Below are 16,284 nucleotides of genomic sequence, written 5' to 3' on the forward strand. Positions count from 1 at the left end.
TACTACAAAATTGTAACACGTTTGTTATTCCAAATAGAAAAACATATGCACCCACTGTTCATACGAGGTCCTAATGGAAGGGGGAAGGCCTGATGTCCTATACTACAAGTTTAGTACTTAGTTTAGGCATCAGCCATCCTCAAAAAAAACAGCTTGTAGCTATTAAATAAGTTAAGATTCTTTGTAATTTATTTTTTGTGGTTCGGAAATATATTTTTTTTATTATTATTAATGCATAATCTTGAATCGTAGGTCATAATATACAATGGATCCTCCTGTTAGGATACAATCCCTCTGTCGGTTTTTACGACATGCCAGGGAATATAAGCTGAACGGTTTATGTATTTCATTCGCTCCCAAAATTGCATTAAAGGAATTCATTAAATTAATTAAAGTGCGCTTTCATTAATAACTTTAAGTATAAAAGTACATTAATGTATTAATTTGTAACCATTAATGATTCTATATGGCTTTAATAAAATGTATTTTCGTGACTGAAACCTTCAGTAACACTAATTGTAATTCGTTAAGCGCTTTAAAATATATGGCTTCCATGGTATTTTTGTCTGATGACTGTAATTTATCTGGCATAGCAGAATGTGTCAATAGTAAGTTACATAAGAGAATAAAACCTATAGTGATTCATTTCTAAGGCTGCACTGAGAGCGTTGAACTAGTCCTTTCACCCATTAATGGTAAAACATGTGAGTGGGAGTGAGATAACAATAGTTACGAAATTATGTCACCTACACGTTTTGGTTTGTTAAATAAAACTATATTGTCTATCAGCAAGTGTGAACAGTGTACCTAAAGGGATTATGACTGGGGCTGCTTCTACATTGTTGAACTAAAAGTGAATAAAAACATAGAAAATATTCAACTGCTTATCTTCTCGGGGATGTCGCCTTATTCTATCGTGTGGGTTGTATGGTGAATTACCAACCTCATCAACCTTGGTGTCAGGCTCATGTAACGACTACGTACTTATATCAGTAAGTAGTCCTCATCATCATCATCATCATCAGCCCATTAATGTCCCCACTGCTGGGGCACGGGCCTTCCCTATGGATGGATAGGGAGATCGGGCCTTAAACCATCACGCGGGCCCAGTGCGGATTGATGGTTATTAACGACTGCTAATGCAGCCGGGACCAACGGTTTAACGTGCCTTCCGAAGCACGGAGGAGCTCGAGATGAAAACTTTTTTTTTGTGGTCACCCATCCTATGACCGGCCTTTGCGAAAGTTGCTTAACTTCAACAATCGCAGCCCGAGCGCGTTTACCGCTGCGCCACCGAGCTCCTCAAGTAAGTAGTAACCGGGACCAATGGCAAAAACGATAAAAGTAAAAACAACGGGAATAAGTAAAAACAGTACTTTAACTTGAAGAGATATAGGTAATAATACACAAGTGGTTTTATGGTTGACTAAAGAAAGTGGAAAGAAAATTATTGTTGTCGTGTCAGTGATCTCGGGTTTGAATTTTACGTTAGAAAGTTTGTTAATGTCACTCTGGAGTTGTTCGAGATACGATGTCGCGACACTGGGACTGCTGACGAGACAGAAATAACAGTTGCATAAAAGAATCTTCCATCTCCCCTCACAAATTTTTGACGCAAAATTACCCAATGCAATTGCTTGTTACAAAAGAAAAACCGACACAATACTTCGCCCCGCATTTTGTTTAGCCACTACATCGGAAACCCTTTCATAAAAAATAACGGCACCTTGAATAGGAAACATTAAGGCTACGTTCACACGGCGACTATTCGATTCGATATTTTCTCGCTTACGGGAGTACCGTATACGGGACGGCTGTTCACACGGTGCGAGGCCCACGGTTTTTTCTCGTATACGGTCATCCCGTACACGTGACAATGATTAATAATGATTTATCCCATATTATGGGTCGATCCTCTATATGCGTGATAAATGACTCGATCGTAATCGGCAATCCGTCCTCCATCATAACAAACGACCTTAGCAAACGACGTTCCGAACACGACTGGCGGCTGCCTGCCCCCGCGTGCGTCTCGTATACGAGAAACCAGTTTGTCCGTGTGAACTTCTCAACGTAAACGCAAGCGCCAATGAGTATCGCATTCGTTAAAATCGTTTCGATAATCTCGCATTCCCGGTGGTAAGACCCTACGGTATACGGTAAAAAATATGTCTCGAATACGCGATTTTCTCGTATAGACGCCGTGTGAACGATTTTAAAAATTGCTATACAAATTTGGCTGTCACTACGATATTCGATAAAATCTCGTATACGATATACGTGAAAAATGACTCCGTGTGAACGTAGCCTTAGACGATTCACCGTCTCCATGGTAACACCCTTCGGAAATTTTTCTCAATGAATTTTCCGGTTGGAAAATTATTTTAGAGTATGATCCCAAAAGTAATTTTGTTAATTGCATGATTTATTTGTAATTTTAATGCCGTCGGCATTTTGAGACAAATGAATAAATCAGGACTCTGCTGAAGGTATACTTCGTTGGTTAAGCCACGCCTCCTTTTGCAATCCGACTTGAGCAGACATTATCCTCAATCATAGCAGCTGACATACAGATTGATATAATAGGTTTCATATCAAGTATCTACTGTAGATATATTGGCACTTAGGAATACATAGGTATGCTGATATAGCAGCCGGATCCTTTCACTACAGGCTCAAGGCTCTGCCAAGTCCATGACTCATAATCTCGGGTCATTAGAATACTGCAAGTAATCTGTTCATTCGCTAATACATACTATTAAAGTCGTTATCTACCACTGGTGTAAAAAATAGGCCAAGATTCTAGATATGAGATGCAAAAACACCCGAGGAATATATACAGATTAAATCTCCGAGTTCAATTGTGTTGATGTTATTTTGCTGGTTCGTTTTGTTGCTATCTATCTGGAGTAGGCAACAGAACTGATCGCAGTTCCTTCTTTACCTTTTCATTTTGTTTATGTTCCTAGTCGACTTTATAATCAACAAAACTGGGTACCGCAGAGCAAAGTTTAATAATGATTATAATGGTGGTTTCATCCTTTTCCGTATTCCTAATCAATGAACAGAGAATATACTATAGTAATAGGTATCTATTACTAACGTTCGTTCCATTTTTCGGATCATGTCTTCCCCGTTTTAACCCCGATACCGACCCCACCGGTGTGGTCAACGATTACCCTCATTCTGCGCTTATCGCTATCGACCCAGTAGGGTCGATTAATTCTTTCAAATATTCTTCCTCTCAGGCGACACCCTGAGCCGAGGTTCGCACCCAACTGGGCACCCTCAGGCCTGTTGTTTAAAATTTTGTACCGGTTGAGAGCCCTCAGCGCTCCTCATTTGTCCGGCCAAGTAAGTTAATGCCATGTGCGGCAAATTTACAATAAGTCACGTCAAAAAAAAATCTTCCCCGTTTCAAACGGTGAAGTATGAAATCATGTCATTACACTGTAACAAATTATGTTACATTGATGCTTGTTCTAGCGGCACCAACTTAATATTAATTTAATTTGATAGTCTTGAAACATGATGCAAGAAAAGACCCTACAGAGCACTTCGATCTTTGAAACTACAACGAAGTTTGTGTCTGTCTGAATCGGTACCAGTATTTAAATATATTTAAATAAACTCAACCAACCAGCATCAGACATGTTAAGACGTTTATCCAAGTTTTACCACTCCAGCGCAAGACAAAAGTTCCCACGCTTTTGCAATTGGCAGGTCCTTTAAAATGGACTAATAAAGTATGTAAAATTTAATCTGTTGGAATTTTTCCGAACAGCACGGGGTTTTGTATGAATTATTCATGCGACACGGCGTCTATTGAACGTTAAGCGAGCAGACTTGGCCATTGTGACGGTGCTCAAACCTCATTCTGGGCTCATACAACACGGCTTGAGCTGTATTGTAGGTGCACTACAGCGAGCATGTATATACGTACGTACCAGCTTGTATATCATAGATGAGTTAATGCAGACGAACTCAATTATAATTATGCATAAATCTACTAACAAATAATTGAAAAAAACTATCGACGATGGGTAAAAAAAAAATGGAGAATACAAAGAGAAAAAATATTTGAAAAAATATTTTTTTATAATTTTTGTTTATGTAATTATTGTGCAGTAGGTGCTTTGCTTATGTACAATTTCAGTGAAATTTTGCCAGTTTGTCTATTATGTTAGTTACAATAATACAGACATGACTGACGTAATAAGTAGTATGGTACATTATGTTCATTACGTTGCCTTTGTTGCAGAAAGCTCGGTGAAGCGTAGGCCATCTTCCGGTTAGTTCATCTTCCGATGGATGTGCCTTGAGTACCCTAATTGGGAACAAAGTCGTGAGCTTATGTTACACGTTATTTAATTAATTTTAGTGCTATAATCATATATACACGTATATATATACACGTATACGAAGTATTATTACCCGTTGATTATTGGAGCGCAATATTTCTGAAGTCAAGACCGCAGCTTAGCTTCTATGCTGTTCTGGGAGCAAATAAAAAACATAGAAAACGTTCAGCTGCTTGTCTTCCCGGGCATGTCGTAAAAACCGACAGAGGGATTGTGTCCTCTAACATGATGGACTAATGTTATGGGCGATAGGCTGATCCCTTATCACCATAAGGTTCATCATATCCAGCTAACGACATCGTATCAACAGTGGCTGCAAGTTGTTTTTGATTACTTGTGGCTCTGCCCACCCCGTTAGGGATTACGGGCGTGAGTTTATGTATGTATGTAAGACCGCAGCATATCAATACGTGACAGGCAGCGTGTGGTCAACATTGTCTCGAAAACTTAACTTGGACAAGTCTCTAACATGTAACATAAAATCCTTTTTGAGGTGGGCACAAGTTGTCAGATGTCAAGTATCATATACGTATGGTGTTCTAAGGTATAATGTTGCGTCTTGTTTCGGAAGATCTTATAAAATAACCATGTAATGTCATGATCTGAACAGACTTATAGTTATACAATACATAAACATGTTTTCCATGTACTTAACGAGATCTCATTATAATACAGGGTGTTAAGTGACATCGTAACGAGAACTTTGAGAGATGATTCTGGCCATCATTCTGAGTTGATATCAAATGGATTTTCCGTCGCAAAGGTAAGGAACGGAAAATATATTTAAAAAAAAAAATTCCGACAAGAAAATCCACTTGATATCAACTCGGAGTCATGGTCTGAATCATAACCATGTATGTGTTACTAGCACCATGTATATTTTTTAATTATTTATTTAAACATCTACAAATCACGGTAAGTACGTGAGATACTAGGATTATAGAATGCGGAGAAAGTAAGCAACTCTTGCTGTACAACTTAATATACTTGATATAACCTGCCTTTAGATTTCCTGAACCGGTCACTATTTCCTACAAAACAGGAAATTCGCCGTTCGGACAGAAATCAAACTGTACCTTTGAAGTTTGTTGCTTACCCGTTTCATTTCTATTTAATTTCCTCCTTTTGTCAATTCGTGGTAAATTAAAATGAGATACATTGAAATCGTAGTGGTAGGGGTTAATTCGAGGGTTAGTTATTTACGGCCTGTGCTCAAATTTATGGGATCAAATCCTGCTTAGATGATCAGGGGGGTTAAAAAGGCCACATCTAAGCAATTAATCTAAAAAAGCAATATTGCAATTTGCATTTGCGCATATAAAAAAGTAAGTGCGCAATGCAATCAACTGTCAAATAGCAATATTGCTTTTTTATATGAATTGCTTTGATGTGCTTTTTTAACCCCCCAATTCTTACATACATACAAAAACTCACCATTGTAATCACTAAGCAGAGCCAGCTCGAAACAGCACGCTAGATTCAATCTAAGTAAAAAATTGCGGCCTCAATGTTTACCCGGAATGAAATTATCGTGTCTGTTGCAAGATTTTGCTAAAAAAATCACATTAGAATGTTATTTTGGAAAAATGCGCTTGGTGGCGCTTCCTTCAAAATCATACCTGATGTGACGCTGGCTATCCAACGCGGAAATGCAGCCAGCATTATGGGTACATTTGCGCCAGGTACGATTGGAGGTGGGCTTTTTAAGTAAGGTTTAGTTAATTGTATATGATTTGTTTTATTTTAAGTTTTGTTTTATTATTTTAGTTTTGTTTGTTTAGTTTATTTCTGTCCTGTATCTCTTTTAATAATATACTTTATTGAACTTAACAACTAGTTACATCACAAACAAGAAATGGACGTTTACAAGGGTGGACTTATCTCTAAGAGAGATCTCTTCCAGCCAACCCAGAGGTAGTATTAGAGTAACTGCGGAAGAATAAAAAGAGGTGCAATATATTTAATACATTATAATAATTATATCTACATATAAAACCGTTTAAAAAAATATATATACACAAACATATGCCTAAGCCTCTATAAATATATACACATATAAAATATACTATACCTACATACATACCTATTATATATATAACAATATACTTAGACTACGAATACTCTATGGATAAAAAGTGCTCTTTGACTCTTTGTTTTGTTTATGGTGTAAATATATTTTTAAAGGTTACAGGGTTTTCGACAAATTGTTTTAGCGCCTATTTAGACAAGTACATCTCAGTCCAGTCCAGACAACTAAAAACGACTTACATCCACATTTTGGTTAAAAATTGGCGTTGGTTTTCATAAATGTGTCGCCGCGTCCCGACTGGGAACTGACGTCATAAAAAATAACAGGCTCATAAAAGAGTACTCCTCACCCCAGGCTCATTACATGCAGCCAGGGCGATTAGTCAGGTTATTTGTCAAAATTGTCTATGCCATTATAGGGAGAAACTTGTATTTATATCATATACCAGCTGCTTTATAATAGTCGCAGTATAAAAGTCGCATCAAACGCTGTTACGAGTTGTTTGAAGGTTTTAAAACATTGTTGTTTTAGGTATGAGATGTGGCACTCAAAAACTGGTATTTCTTTTTGTAGCGTAGGTACTAGGTACTTGCGGAGGGGTTTTAAGATAGATTGCAAGTGCAGACGCAGGTGCGGTTAACTAATAACAAAGTTTATGTGATGAAATTGATATTTAATAGAAAGTTTTATGTAGGTGACCAGTTTTGCTTGATTACTTATTAGAAGTATTATAACATGAAAGTAAAAGCGAACTCGAAACAGATCTCTAAACCTATAGCTATAGATTCAGAATATAAGTTGGTAGCAAAACACAGTGAGCCAATATAAAGTAGTTGTGTTACACGTTATTCGATGCAGTCGCCATGTTATTACGGCAAATTTATTATTATTGTTGTCATCCCACCGACTTGTTGTGGCTGTTCGGTAAGATACATTGTCGACCAAATAATATAAGGGGAAGATGAGGCGAACACTAAATTATACCATGTACCTACATATGCGCTGGTGATTTTGCTTCGGGGCAGAAGTCGACGGACAATTAAATTACATATTTACTGCACGATAAGCAAAGATTCATCTTCTGACGAAGAAATAAATACGTTGCAAAATGTTTCTTGCCATTATTATAGCTAAGGAGATGATAAAAATTGTGATTTTATCACTTACTTTTAATTTCAATAACGTTAACAAATCTCTTAAGTTGATTTAAAGTACTAATCTTCTTACCGTGTGAATACCAGCCTCATCACCCTGGTGACAGGGTTATCATTGAGCCGCCAAAAGTCCCTGACATGGCTCATGTAACGATTACTCACTTACATCAGTAAATAGTAAGCGGGTCCAACGGCTTAACGTGCCTTCCGAAGCACGATCTTCTTACTTTCGGGGAATCGGGTGATCAGCCTTTAATGTCCTAACCAAACTAGGGATCACAAAGTGATTTTTGTGATGTGTCCCCACCGGGATTCGAACCCGGGACCTCCGGATTGTGAGCACAAAGCTTAACCACTGGACCACGGAGGCTAGTGGTATAGTGACAAAGTGCTAAATAGTGGTTGCAATGCTACTTGATATCTGTTCTTCAAGATAACGAATATTTTCAAGTAAACAAGGTACGTTATTGGTTCCATTTTGCTGAAGCGAATCGGACTCCATTGATGTTTTATCGAGTTTCAGCAAAGTACCACTTTTGATATTACCGTCAGTCATAGGAGAGAAGTGGAGTCACATAGTGAATGGAGCCGAGAGGTCTCTACGGCGCCCGTAGTCGTAAGGATATGAGTATACTGTGGTTGTTTACAGTGGAAGAAAAGCGTTTCAGGCAGTTTACTATGGTAAGATTTCTATTAAAGTACTCATATATAAGTATGTGATTGTATTTCCGTTCGCGGCTGTGACGAACTGATAATCATCCAACTAGTTAAATTTAAATCAAAACTTTCTAACAGTTATTGATAATTGGTTGGGCAAGTGAGAGATGACTTTAGTATCACAATTTTTTAAGCAATTTTGACGCTGGGTTACCACTTATTGTACATCGTTGAAAACAAAAAACTATGTTTCATAAAACATTACGTTTTTGTAATAAACTAAACCCGGACTTGTGTGAAATACCCCTGAATCCTAGAACATACTGCGGTGAAATTAAAATTCTGTCAATCAAACCACAGTCAACCGAAACTGCAGAATGTGTAAGCTTCTGCAACGGACTACCTATTTCATTTAGTGCGGATGCAAGGAAAATACCTATTAGATTTGCTTTGCCACAAAGGGAAATGTTTACGTTACTTTGATAGATTTAATAGATAAAAACAACTTATTTTCGGGATGCGTTCAAAGAACGAGTCTCTGTTGCAATGCAATGTTCTTGCACTACATTTTATAGCACATGTGTGCACAAGCATTGTTCAGTAAATCGTTTCAATTTATAGATATGGTCTGTGCCGCGTGTATGCTCTGCCTTAGCTCGTATTGCTGACCCAGTTCGGATCGTCGCGGGATCACCGCAACGGTTTACGGTTTCAATATTTGGAAGCCTTTACATATACGCTCTCCCGATCCTCAGAAATGCCACTTGAAAGATAGTGTAACTTCCCTTGCATAACAACATCACCGTCGCATTACGATCGACCTATTTTTAAATCTGAAGAGATTATTGGAGTGCAAGCTTGTGTTACGACGCACAACCTTCACAAGGTGGAATAATCTGCTTTCATTGGCATCCAATTTGCGAGGGACGGTCGTATGGCTTCCACCGCAGCCGTTGTACGTAGGTAATTGACACCCGAGTAGAACTATTTGTTTTATGGAAACTGAAGGCAAATCCACACACACGAAACTTGCGCACAAACTCCATGACAAATTTCAACACAACCGTTGCACGAGAATAAAATTGCTGCACACGACCAATCTCCTAAATGCTTTCTTATTATTGTCCGGATAGAGTAAGTTCCAATAAAAATAACGTAATTTACCAACCCAATATAGCGGTCTTATAGGTTTAGTTTAGAAAGTTGGCATCTTGTCTATAGCGGTTATTCCGCGATCCCTACATAGGCTACCAGGCGCAGGTTGGACAAAAAGAAGCCTCTATTTAACGGGAAACGGCCTGGAAAAAAGCGCTCTGTGAGCAAAGAGCGAAGTGCCGGAATAGTATGGCGCGGCTGCAAAACAAATCTACTACGATTTACGTACCGTAAACTCGTTACGCGTTCGGAACGAGACGCATTCGTGTGCGGTGAGCGGTGTTGGAAAATGTTGCTTGCATTGATGCTTGTAGAGTTGAATTCGGAGCGATTGGGAAAGCGTGGAGTGCGTCGACGCGACGATGGCTGCGAGAGAGAAGCTTACAGTGTCTATGAGAGGTTCGCAGGTTCATTCGGAGGAAGTGTCGTTATCACAGTCGCTGTTCGGCGTTCGGGCGGCGAGCTCGTAGCAGGGTGCGCGCGTTCCACTTGGCGGTACTATCGCTTCGGCAGAAGTTTTGCGGACATCGCGATCTAACAAATCACTGGCAGCCTTTCTTTCGTGACTGATCGAGTGATCTTAGACGCACTGTAGAAAGTGAAAATGCACAGTTGAAGCGTGATAATAAATTGTGTAAGGACTTTTACTTATCTCGGTGTTAAGTGACTAAAGTGGGACGGACGAAGTTGAAAGTGAAATAAACTTATTGGGACTCGTTTCGATATCAGCGCAGTTTTGAATAAAAACTGTGACTCGATTATTGAAGCGCGGTAGAACTTTCCGTTTACGGTAAGTAACTTATTGAGCAATTTGAAAACTATTTATATAGTTAGTTACTTTATTATAATAGTATATATTATTATCTTAGATGAAAGTTTGTTATAATTAGAAAATAAAAAATCCTACCATTACTGCAAAGTAGAGCCATGTCACTTCGATATTCTCGGCTCGTTTAAACAACAATGCATGCGGCCTCCCGGAAATCTTCATCCATTAAAATATACGAGCTAATCCTTCATACACAATAAATCTAAGCGTGAAAAAGATTGCTATTTAAAGTGATGAATGCAAATTGCTTTTTCAGCTACCTATACTTTAGCTTATAATGGGGGAGCACCACCTTAAGTATTCATAAGGAAGGAAGTAAAAAATGTAATATCATTAGGACTCCGCTGCACTTTGCTTGTTTATTTACAACGGGGAAACAATTTTGTAAGACAAACTCTTGCTTCTGTTTGTAGAAGACCCTAAGCTTTGATGTTCTAAATAATCTACCTTTCACCACTTGAAATTTGGTATTAAGTAGCCTTCAAGGAAAGTGTCCGGTAAATAAACTTTATCCCATTGGATCAGTCAATGTATTTTGGAACGTCGAACGGCTTCAAATGTTAGGGGTAATTAATCATTAATTTATCGATGTTCGGGGAAGATGAGAATTTTGTTTAAGTACGTACCTAAGTGTAATTTACAGACAGGGGCGGGATAAGACAGTTGTAATTAAGGGATACACGTGTTGTACGGTGAGCTGGAGATCTAAGATGGAATTGGATGTTATTGGAATAATTGCGGACGGGCATATGACAGAAGATAGACAGAAAGATGGGTTACCTTAAGGTAATGAGGATTTCTCTGCGAATTTCGGTGGAATACAAAGACTTCTAATAATGCATAAAGTTTCGATCCCAACTCAAAAACTGGGTAAAGGGAAAACAGTTTTATAACTAAAATGAGTTTTTAAGGCTTTAAATATTTGTTTTAGTAAATTAAGTATGATATTTCTAATTAATTATTTGTGTTTATGTTATCTAATTATTATTGTAAGTATGTCACAATATCCAATTCTGTCGTTATACCACATTTATTACAATAAGTTTTCATTTCATTTCAATGAAAGTCATAACGTTATGTTAAGTATAATTCAAGATATTTAATATACAACCAGTCTTTTGTATGTATAGGTGGATATGTATTTTTGATACTTCGATCGAAATCCCTTTTAAAAACTTCAGTTGTATTAGATAAGCGCGAGAAAATTTGATACAAAAGGGAGCACTTAGTAGAAGCTATAAAAAGCAATGGATGATAAATGAATATCCCCTTTACATCGATAGCAGTTTGTCGAAATATCAGTAACTAATTTTAGATTTTCCATTTTATTTTTGTATCTAGAGTCAAATAAATGACTGCTTCTGTTTGAGTGCTCTATAGTTTAAAAAGGTCCTAGTTTTAATTGGGCCTATTTTTTTCTCTGAATTACTCTGCAGTTTTCATAACCCTTTTTGTGCTTAGTATTTTGGTCGCAATTACGCATATTTTAATAGTTTACAATTATCAAGTTACTTTTGCATTGCGATTTTAATTAGATATAGGCATAACATACATTGACCAAATAGGGCATGTGGATATTTCAAACAGATTACCAAATGGATACTTGGCCGCAGAAAAGTCACCTTTAAAATTGACGTATACTAGTGGATGTTCGAAATACCTAAATGTTGGCACGAATCGTGACACAAACGCGGTGCATTGCAGATAATATCTAAATCATCTATTGACAGTCTGATTTGTATGCGCAGAGCCTGTAATACGTGCTCCATCATATTCAAAATCTATCCATTATTTACTACCATGTGAGAAATGCGTATTTTATCAGGTCGATTACATTTGACAATCTACACATAAGATATTCGGATTGCGTAGGTAATCTTTGCAGGTCTTAATGTTTTCTAACCTTATAGTGTTTTTAACGTCCTTGTGGTCCAGTGGTTGAGCACAGGGCTCACGATCCGGATGTCCTAGGTTCGAATACCAATGGGGGTATGGTTTAGTTCGGTTTGAATATTGCAGGCTGATCACTTGGTTGACCGAAAGTAAGACGATACGTGCTTCGGAAGAAATGGTAAGGCATTGGTTCCTGAGTCGGTACATAAACCATGTCAGGGGCTTTTGGCGGCTCAATAATAACTCTGAAACCAGGGATGATCAGGTCGGTCAGTGTCAAAACCCGTCGTGTGAGAGAAGAAAATGTTTTCTAAAAGTCTCAAAAAAGACGGAAAATACTTTGCACCTTTCTAATCTTTTTTACAAGTATAAAAACTGTGCCGAATATCTCGAAAAAAATGGAAAATGAATCACAAACTGTCTTATAAAGTTTCGTTGCGTTCAGAGACTTACCGTTTTGACCAAACTAAGTTGAACTTTTTTATTATATTATGTGGAGTCGTCCAATTTATTATGAGTATGTTACGCTTTGTTGCCATAACCAGTTTTAAGAATGAATGAAAAAGGCACCGTTATCATGCACTGGTAGATAAAGAAGCCATTAGATTATGATCGGAACTATATAATATCTTAATGAGCTTGTAAAAAAGAAAAACACAAAATGAGCGTTCAATAAAAAGTAGAATAAACTGAGATGTAAGAAAAAGTAAATGTGAATAGCGTCTGATGTTATGATAACACGAACTTGCACCCTGCGGTTCAATGTGAGTCGTATAATTAAGCACAAAGAATACTTTATACATAATTTGGTATAATACATTGTGAACGCGGTTAGTCGAGCGGGCGTCGGAAGAAATGCATTACCCTTATTATACGAAATTAAATGTAAAAATGAAGTTATGTTTCTGTTTCGCAGTATACATAATTAATTTATGATAATAGGAGTCCGGGCTTTCGGTTCCGTGGTCTCGCGTATGCCCGAATTATTAAGTATAACCTTTGGAACATGCAGTACCCACTTTTTTATGATTAGTATTATATTAAAAGATCGCAGTTTTATTTTTAATTTCGTGTTCAAACGAAGCTTACATTGCAATTTGCTTCCTTATATTGCTTCTACGGAGCTTGAAGAAAGATCATTTATTCACAGAACTTCATAAACGCTCGCCGCTTTCTCGTTCTGTGAAAGTTGCAATAAGTTATTATACTGCAAATTTTAGCACCATCTTCCTATTGACCTTGCCCTAATAATCTGACAGGTTTTCTTTACAATTTAAATGAAATCGTATACGATGCTCCGATTTGATTAGAAATAGAGAAGCAGACTCGATTCGTTTTGAATAGAGAACGCCAATTACAAATCGTTTTTTGCTCATTCGGTTTTTGCTTAACTTTCTGTGCTAAATAAAATAATCTGTCTATACAAGAGAGAAGTGTTCCCAGACTCTATTTGCGATAAATTGATTTTCAATTTGATAATAGGTGTCGAATGTACAGCAGTGATATGTGCTGTGAACTATTACGTGTAATTATCTAGGCAGCTATTAGGTACCTATCAAGTTACATTTCGATAGCATACATGTAAAAATATTTTATCATCAATACTTTTTTACATCTAGACGTATTTAGCTTTGTATGTTGTCCAAATTAGTAATATTTAGAAAAAAGTCATCATTAGGTATAAGGACCCATATCTATGCGAAAACCCTCTCATTTTAGGAAAGTTAGGAAAAAGATATATAAAAAGTTGATGTTTCGTATAGTTCTCGGAACTTTCGACTTCTGTTTCATTTACATAATAAGTATTTATTAATCAATTTTTGTACTAATTTTAATATAATTGTACATACAATCGTAATTTATTGCAATCTGTTATTTTTTAACTAGGCTAGGCAACTTATGTTCTTGCAAATAAATTATGTCGGTCGCCCGTGAAAGATGATCTGTGCTTCGGAAGGCACATTAAGCCGTTGGTCCCGGTTACTTTTTGGCGGCTCAATAGTAACCAGGGTTGATGGGGTTGATAATCCACCTCACAACTCACACGATAGAAAAATAATAATTATTATTATGTTTATTATTATGTTTGTTTATGTACACTAGCAGCTCAGAGCTGATGCGCGTACTTCACTGCACTTGTATTTAAGATTGTTATTTTCTATTATATTATCAATGTTCAATTATGTCGATTTTATTTAAAAAAATACCATGACAGTGCACAAATACAAAGAGATGAAGATAATAAACAAAGACATTGATGCAGACCACCGAAATCTTTAGTCCTAACGTAATCCGATGTACGGGCTCTCCGAGATCGTTTTGGCGTCGCAACCTCCTAAATGCGCCGTGACTTGGCTAGCGAAAGAGATGAAATTAATGACAGGGGTGGCCTCTAACTAGCTGCCCCTTACACCGACGAGAATTCAGATGCCAGAAAGAATGATCCATTACAGGGACCTTTTTTGAGGTCGATCACACCTCACAACCCACACGAGAGATAAATAAAAACAGAAAAATCGACAAAGAAAGTTTGTCTATCGACCATGTGTTCATGCAAATGTTTTATTTTTCTTTCTTACTTTTATTTTTCCTATTTTTCCCTGAAAAAGTAGCATGGCAAATGCTGCACCGACAAGGGCGTGGCTCTTAAATTGATGATGATGATGACTTTTAATTTCAGTCCACCGAAATTTCTTTCTAGTCTGTACAATCCGTCCTTAATCATTCGTCCCAGGGGCATTTCATGAGGTCGGTCATTGAACTGAAATCGCAAACGAAAGAGGAACAACAGAAAAAAACACGATAATGGTCAGATCGCACTCCAAAGAGTCTCAATCTTTAGATCCGCACTGTATAGGTATCATGCTGAGCTGGACGTACTTACTTAATTTTTTTTGTGCTCTGTTTCTGGTCATTTTATACTTTGCATCTGCCAAATAACTAAATATTTTTATTTTATTCTTTATTTTTCTTTGTTCAAAAGTAATTGAGAATTTCCGATTTGCGCATCATTTGAAGATATTGGTTGATAAAATGCAGCCATTTTTATTACTATTGAAAGCTGCATATTGTAACTTTTTAATATCTTTTTATATTAAATAACACAATCCAATACGAAATGAAACGGTAAAAGAGAAAATAAACTGTAAGTACTTAATTAATTCTCCATATTGTCAATTTGGACTGGATATGTATCAGTCAAAGCGTGTTTTCGTGTATGTACGTTTGATGTTTGAGATTGACGTTATCAGCTTCTGTCGCATCAAGTTTTGGACTCACCGGTTCTTTCACCGGACGCTTTACATTTCCAAAGTTGACATGATCTGGTTTGATTCCCCGTTGATCAATCACTGATAAGAATCTACATATCTTCAAACTGACTACTTATACTATATATGATTCAACTGATTGCCAGTTTAATACATGAAAATAAAGCGAATATATATTTTGTTCGTTTTATATTTTTAGCAGCAGAAGAACGTCGTGTTTTATAACGAAGTCGAAGAATTAGCCTTAGATAGACAAGAATGGAGAATGTTACACCGACAAGAGCGTGGCTCTTAAATTAATGATGATGGTATTTTTAATATCAAATCAAATATACTTTATTGCACAGAATTAAACTTTAACAATCAGACATAACACATGAATAAGTACAGTACAATTTAGGCGACTTTATTTATAAATTCATAATATTAAGTACTATAATTAGAAAAAAGGATAGCACGACTGGCTGTCTGGCATAATGTATGTGCACACAGTGCACAACCCAAATCAAAACGATCAAAAGGCTACAAAAGATCACGAGGAGTAGAAATCTGGTATTCGAGCCATACATCTCAACAGGGGATAAAATGATGAGAAGAAGAAAACAACCCAAATCGCGACAGTTTACAAAAGTAACGCGAGATGGAATGCATTACACAATGGTGTGAGGTACGCCAAGATTTATCAGCTCCAGGATCGGACTTCCGATGGAGTCGATTGTTCGATAGACTATGACTCGAATACATTACTGCTGACCCCTCCGACTTCTATCCATTGTAGATCACGATTCATTTGAACAAAACGAAAATAAGAAATGTTTTTCTTAAGGCAATCCGACGTTTTCTATTCTCATTATTCAGTAAAAATCTCGAATATACATTCAATTTCAATAAGGAAAACTGAAGTAATACCGAGGAATAGCATTATTGTGTTGTAAGA

At 37.0% G+C, this 16,284-nt stretch overlaps 1 protein-coding gene across 3 annotated transcripts in view; it reads left to right on the top strand.

The window, feature by feature from the left end:
- Positions 1-9,790: 9,790 nt before the first annotated feature.
- Positions 9,791-16,284, top strand: part of LOC126368690 (uncharacterized) — a 169,409-nt gene continuing 162,915 nt past the window's right edge. For all 3 annotated transcript variants that reach the window (XM_050012800.1, XM_050012798.1, XM_050012801.1), the window contains exon 1: positions 9,791-10,146. The gene's annotated coding sequence lies outside the window, so the exon portion shown is untranslated. The remainder of the gene's footprint in view (positions 10,147-16,284) is intronic.

Source organism: Pectinophora gossypiella, chromosome 8 (genome assembly GCF_024362695.1).
Source record: "Pectinophora gossypiella chromosome 8, ilPecGoss1.1, whole genome shotgun sequence".
Classification (NCBI taxonomy): Eukaryota; Metazoa; Arthropoda; class Insecta; order Lepidoptera; family Gelechiidae; genus Pectinophora; species Pectinophora gossypiella.